The following is a 6,000-nucleotide window of genomic DNA, read 5'->3' as shown; positions in this document are numbered from 1 at the left end:
TTTGAGTGCAGCACACCCCTTACCGCTCCAATGGCCCGCCCACGGGGGGTTTTTAAACAGGGAGGTGTCATAGAGGATGTCACCAGTCACTTGAAATACACATGCCACATATCATTGGAAAGCTAAAACTCTTGTGATTAAAGATTTGACCATTTCAAAATATAATCATCACAGCAACACACAAATCAGACTATAAACAAGCTAACAAAAATTTAAAAAGCTGATATAACTCACGATTTGTGTCAAGGCAGGCTCCCGATCACAGGGTTTCCCCACATGGTGTTGTTACATTCAGAAAAGTCCAGTAAATCCAATCCAGTAAAGTATTTAGTCCAAAACACACGGTTGTACCGGTAGATAGCCTCAAACCGCTGCTGCATCATATGAAATTACGCATTGTATATCCAGTAAAACCGTTTATTTCTCCTCATAAGTCCGGCATTTACAAAAAAACAAAGTTGAATCGCTTCACAAAATGGCCGCTGCACTGACCTTTCGATTGACAGCTTACTCAACCAATCACAAGCTCCCTTTCCCAGGCTGCCGCCTGCAATAGCGAATGAGTGGCTGTGTCTCATGAAGAACATGCCCTCCGGCAGCGCTGAATGACTTCAGCCAATAGGAACCGATCCCGATGGCAACTGATGAAAATTCAGGCGAGAATAAAAACATTCTAATTCAGTGTGTTCCAACTTAGATTACTCAATGGTAGTAGCACTTACAGTGATTATTTCAGTTTGGGGAAAAACTTCAGAGTGTTACCTTTCAAAAGAGACCAAGCCCATCCATATAGAGGGTATGCACGTGACGTCACGGTACTCGGAAGTCGCTGTGGAACGTCCACTGAGTGGCAAAAAGACGAGTGGCAGAGCCGCCAAAGTTAAAAAACGAGCAAGTAACAGAGCGATTTTCTCCGAGCCCACACAAGTCTGACATGTCTAGCTTTGCCAGCATGTAAAGCATGCATGACCTCACAGAGCTGCTAAAAATCTTGAGGATACGTCTCACTTTGACCGAGTTACATTCAAGAACCTGTTCTCAATGACGGAAAGTAAATTCACTGGAGCGGTCATTTTTTTCGATCGATCAGCTGTGTTTACAGTTTCAGGTGTCATAGTTATGATGCTTAGACGGATAAATTAGTCCTTTAACCCATCCTACAGTTTGACTGGTCAAAGTTTTTCAGAATAAAAGCAGCGCGCAGGTTTAAGTGTCGGGAGTCACGGTCAGGACGACAGTAACAGCTGTAATCTCGTCCCTCTGCACAGTAACAGTGAGCCTGTCAGTCACTCTGCAGGTACCGCGGTCACACTGTGTGTTACAGGAAGTGTCAGTGGAGCAGACGGCTTTGTGGAGCTGGTTGTCGATTCCTTTTGACATCAATTTGTTTTGATATAAGATATTTTATCCAGTTTATGAGTCCACCGCTATCCGCCAGCATGTTGAGGGACGCTTGTTTTGCCACTCAGTCCGATCGAACGGGGCGTTGCCGAGGGCAACGTGACGTAAACGCATACCCTCTATTCTCCAAACTGTTCAAGAACAGCATTCAATTTACTTTGGGTACGCCTTGGATAGGCGAATATTACAGAATTTATAGGAGTGGTAAGAACATTTTTAGAGCTTAATTGACCATGAACGTGTCTGTAGATTTTTCGCCCAAATGTCTTTTTCCATACTGAACTGAAGAAGGCTTTCTTTGCAAAGTCTGGGGCTTAAAGCTCTGTGATTACTGAGGCTGTGTTAAGGAAAGATGTAAGTGGGAGGGAAGGGCAGAGACAATATGAAAGGTGAGGGTGGTAAGGGTGATGAGAACGGAATAATGTGGTGGTGAGATGATCCTTGACAGGTGACAAACATCTCAAAACTGTGTGGAATCATGCCAAACTCTCACAGCCTTCAGAGCAACCTGACACCTTTCCATTGTTATCTCTGTTTTCCATCATGTGTGGGCGTGTGTGTAAGGGTTAAATCGATGTCAAAACAACCAGAGACACGCAGCAACGTGCAGGGTTGGCGAGTAACGGATTACATGTAACAGCGTTACGTATTTAAAAATACAAAATAAAATAAAAAGTAACAACATCTGTCAAACTGTGACAGACAGACGTGCACACGGTGCTTTGGACGTACGCAGTTTCTTGTTACGTGTGACATAGTTTGCGCACGTCAATTACGTGTACGTGTGAGCGCGTGACAAAAATGTTCAATTATCTTCATGCGTGCGTTCGCTAAAAAATGCATGAATGTTATGCGTAGTCACTACCAATCGTGTGATTACCAGCGTGCAGCAGTCACGCATGAACGTACACGTGAACGGGGGACCATTATGAGTCAGTGAGGAAACTACATTACACATCAGGTGCTGTTTGCTGCACAGGTGTCAAAAGCACGGGCATGTGACACGTTCAGATGATGCATGTGCACGCATCATGACACATTTGAAACGGCAGTGTGTATGTGTGTGTGTGTGTGTAGTGCATATTGGTGCAAGAATAATCCTACTGTAACTTTGAAACCTGAGCATACAGATATTTTGCAAGTGTACAAGTGTACTTACAACTACATAGTGGTGCAGTGGTTGTAAACTACTTGGTTGTAGACAATTTTTTTCGACCATAGGAGGCAAAAATTTGCCATTTAGTCAATTAGAGCTCTATGTCAGACTGGTGGGATGTCGGAATGGCGGTTGCCCCCCATAACAACATCCTCTGTCCTTAGACCCTCACATTCACTGAGTAAAAACTCCTGGAAACCATCAATCATCAATATGTTCTAATAAAATTGCTTATTCAATGACATTTTCTTTTTTTACATAAAAAATCTGGGTAAAATATGTAATATGATTTCACCCTTTTACTTTCAGAGTTCTATGGGTCAAACACTGAGGAAAAGGACCAGTAAATTCAATCTCACAGGTTTTTCTCACAGTCCTGGGGCTGGTGATTTATAAGATTTAGGAGTTCATATTGTTGCTGTAGCACAATGGAATTAGAGTCCTCAGAGCAGGACTGATGTATGCTGTGAGACGGATCCCTCTCTCATAAATGTAAAGATTTGTCTGATTCTTTTCTTGGCCCTGCCTTTGAACTGCAGCTTGCGTAATAAACTCTGCATACAAGCACAATTTCCTGCCCCACTGGAAGATGCTTTGTGATTGAGAGATAACACACACACAAAGGCCCACATTTTATCTCATACATATGCGTATGCACACACCCATATCCACCCAGGCACACTTGTTATACAGACTGATCAAATGCGATATGGGGCCTGAGGGAATCCAGATAAGGTTGAGATGAGCAGAAATAAAAGTCATATCCAGCCTGACACACCTAAAGGCTTACAAGACATAACAGGAAGTGTAAATACCCTCAGTAAAATCATCCACAGTCAACTGCCACTCTAAATTGAAACCTCTGAACTTATCTGAGCTCAGTGCTGAGCCAATGCAGAGAAGGTTTATATTGTTATATTGTTTCTATATTATTATTCTCGGTTACACCCTGCCTTTCTGAAAATAGACTTCCATTCTTCGTAATAGCAGGGTTATCTATTTTTTTCTAAAGACTGTGCTATGCTATTCCGAAAAGGCTACTGGGGAAAACCCTCCATTCCGAAACCCCCCCACTCCGAACGGACAGACCAGACGGATGCAATCAGAAAGGAAACAGAGCCTGCACATTGATCCTTTTTTCCTTTTTGGGATCAAACATGTGCATAATTAACTGCAAAACAAGCAAATACCTCATATTAATGGCATACAACGTTCATTATGCTTCTAGCATGCCTAGCCTCTACATGGTCTTTTTACTAAACTTAACCAACTAATTTCTTCGTTGCCTAAACCTAACCAAAGCATCTCCCAGTCCGATGTCAGCAGGAGCGGCGGCTGCAGCAGGCTTGCGGGTTCAGCTGCGCTCGAGTTAGCCTCGTAAACCAGCCTCTCGCGGAAATGCATTTCATTTCATTTCGACGGAGAGTCTGGCCTCATTCCCCCTGTAAGCGTTTGGGGTGGGCGGGAGCTGGGCGGGAGTAGTAGTGTTGACAGACAACCCCATTCAGCCAATCAGCAAGTTGGTGTAGTGACGAGGCTTTGCACCAGTCGGTCCCTGATTGGCCAACGTGCTGTGTCAATCACAGCGGCGACGCTGATTGCTTGGCCTTCTGAGGGTTTCAGACCAAACGCTTACAGCGGGGATGAGGCCAGACTCTCCCTCGGAATGAAATGAATTGCATTTCCGGGAAAGGCTGGTTTACGAGGCTACGCTCGAGTGGAGCGGGGGAGAGAAATAAATTTGTAGCCTATTTCTTTTACTCGGTGGGAGATCTCCCACAACGAAGTGGGGGAGAAAGCAAGTGGAACAGATCTCCCCAGTCCCTGAGCAGCACGCATTTCACAGACAAGCCACAATGCAGAGTGTAAACAACGTCAGCCGGTTCAGCACCATGGACAGCTGCAGGGGGGGTTCGGAAAAGCGGTGTTTCGGGGTGACATTCGGAATAGCAGTGTTTCGGAGTAGGGGGGTTTCGGAACAGCGTCATGTCGGAATGGAGGTGTTTCGGAATGGAGAGTCGTCCCCATTATTCTCCTTTCCTGTCACACTCTTCATTATGGATGACCCCTATCCCATCATCTTCCCAATGCTCTGTCTGTCTCTTCCTATCTCTCTCACTCCCCCTCTTTGTCTCTTTCCCTCTGTAGCCCCAGGACAACACAGTTGATCCTCGGCCTATGCACTGAGTATGGTGTGTTTGAAGGGCAGCCTTTCTACTCAGGGCCTTGTTTATTCTGCCCACTCCCTGTCAACTGTGTTTAATGTCACCAAGGCTTTACTCTCCCCTGCACGCACGCACGCACGCACACACGCACACACACACACACACACACACACAGTCTGAACAGAAGTTGTAGCAACAAAACAAGAGAGTGAAAGAAGAGAAAGAATCAGGCAGCAGTTGTGCCTGCATGTGTGTGTATGTAGTTATGGGAAGTGCAAGGGTAATGCATGAAAGCCAAAACTAATAAGTGTGTGTGTGCGATCAGAATCAGAACTGTTTTTATTACCAAGAGCAGTAAAGGTCAGTTTACAGCACGAGGAACTTGTCTTGGTGTCATGTATAAAGGTACCAAAAAGCAGCGGTCGGAGATGACATCATCCAGGTCGGAGGTTAGTAGTCAACCTACAGGCGCAGCATGTTGATAACATGCCACCACGGGCTCGGAGGGGAATAGCACTAGTGTATCATAACAAAATATTGGCGAAATGAACGAGTTTTGCGGCGGATAATGTGTTATTTAGAGGCTGCATTGCGTGCCCCGTGTTCTCGCATTATACGGATATACGCGCCGCTCCACTGGGGCTAATTTCGTCAAAACAACTCCAAATGACACCAAAGTTTCTGGGTGAGTAAAATGATCTTATTTTATGCTAGAAATAAGGTCCAGGTTGTAAAAAACGGAAATTATCCTTTAAGGCGGCCGTGCCATGTAGAGCAGTGGTCCCCAACCACCGGGCCGCGGACCGGTACCGGTCCGTGGATCATTTGGTACCGGGCCGCAGAAAGATGAAATGAAAATGAAAAAAAAAAAAATCATTTGTTTCGTCTATTTCACACTTCCGGTCGTTTTATTTTGAAAATGTTGCCACTTCCGTTTGTGCATCGTTCCAGCGCTGCGCAATTGACAGGCAGGCACAAACGTAAAAGAGTGAAAAACACGTCGCCGGGCCGGGAAAAACTCAATAATGAGACGACAGAAGACCCGACGCCTTCCAACAAGAAGAAAGCTGTTCTAAAAGAAAAAGCACGAGTCCTGTTTAAATGACGGGTTCATTGCAACAGGTGATTCACATGCTCCAAGCTCCAAAATGTGTGTGCGGGACCCGGCCGGCTCTCTGCCGCTTCATCACTTCACAGAAAACTTCTCTCCCTGCGTTCTGGATTTAAGCAGAATATCCTGAGATCGCCACAAAAGCACTGAAAACCTGCTTCCATTAC

This window comes from Trachurus trachurus (assembly GCF_905171665.1).
Source record: "Trachurus trachurus genome assembly, chromosome: 15".
In the NCBI taxonomy this organism is placed as follows: domain Eukaryota; kingdom Metazoa; phylum Chordata; class Actinopteri; order Carangiformes; family Carangidae; genus Trachurus; species Trachurus trachurus.
This window is presented reverse-complemented; position numbering follows the sequence as displayed.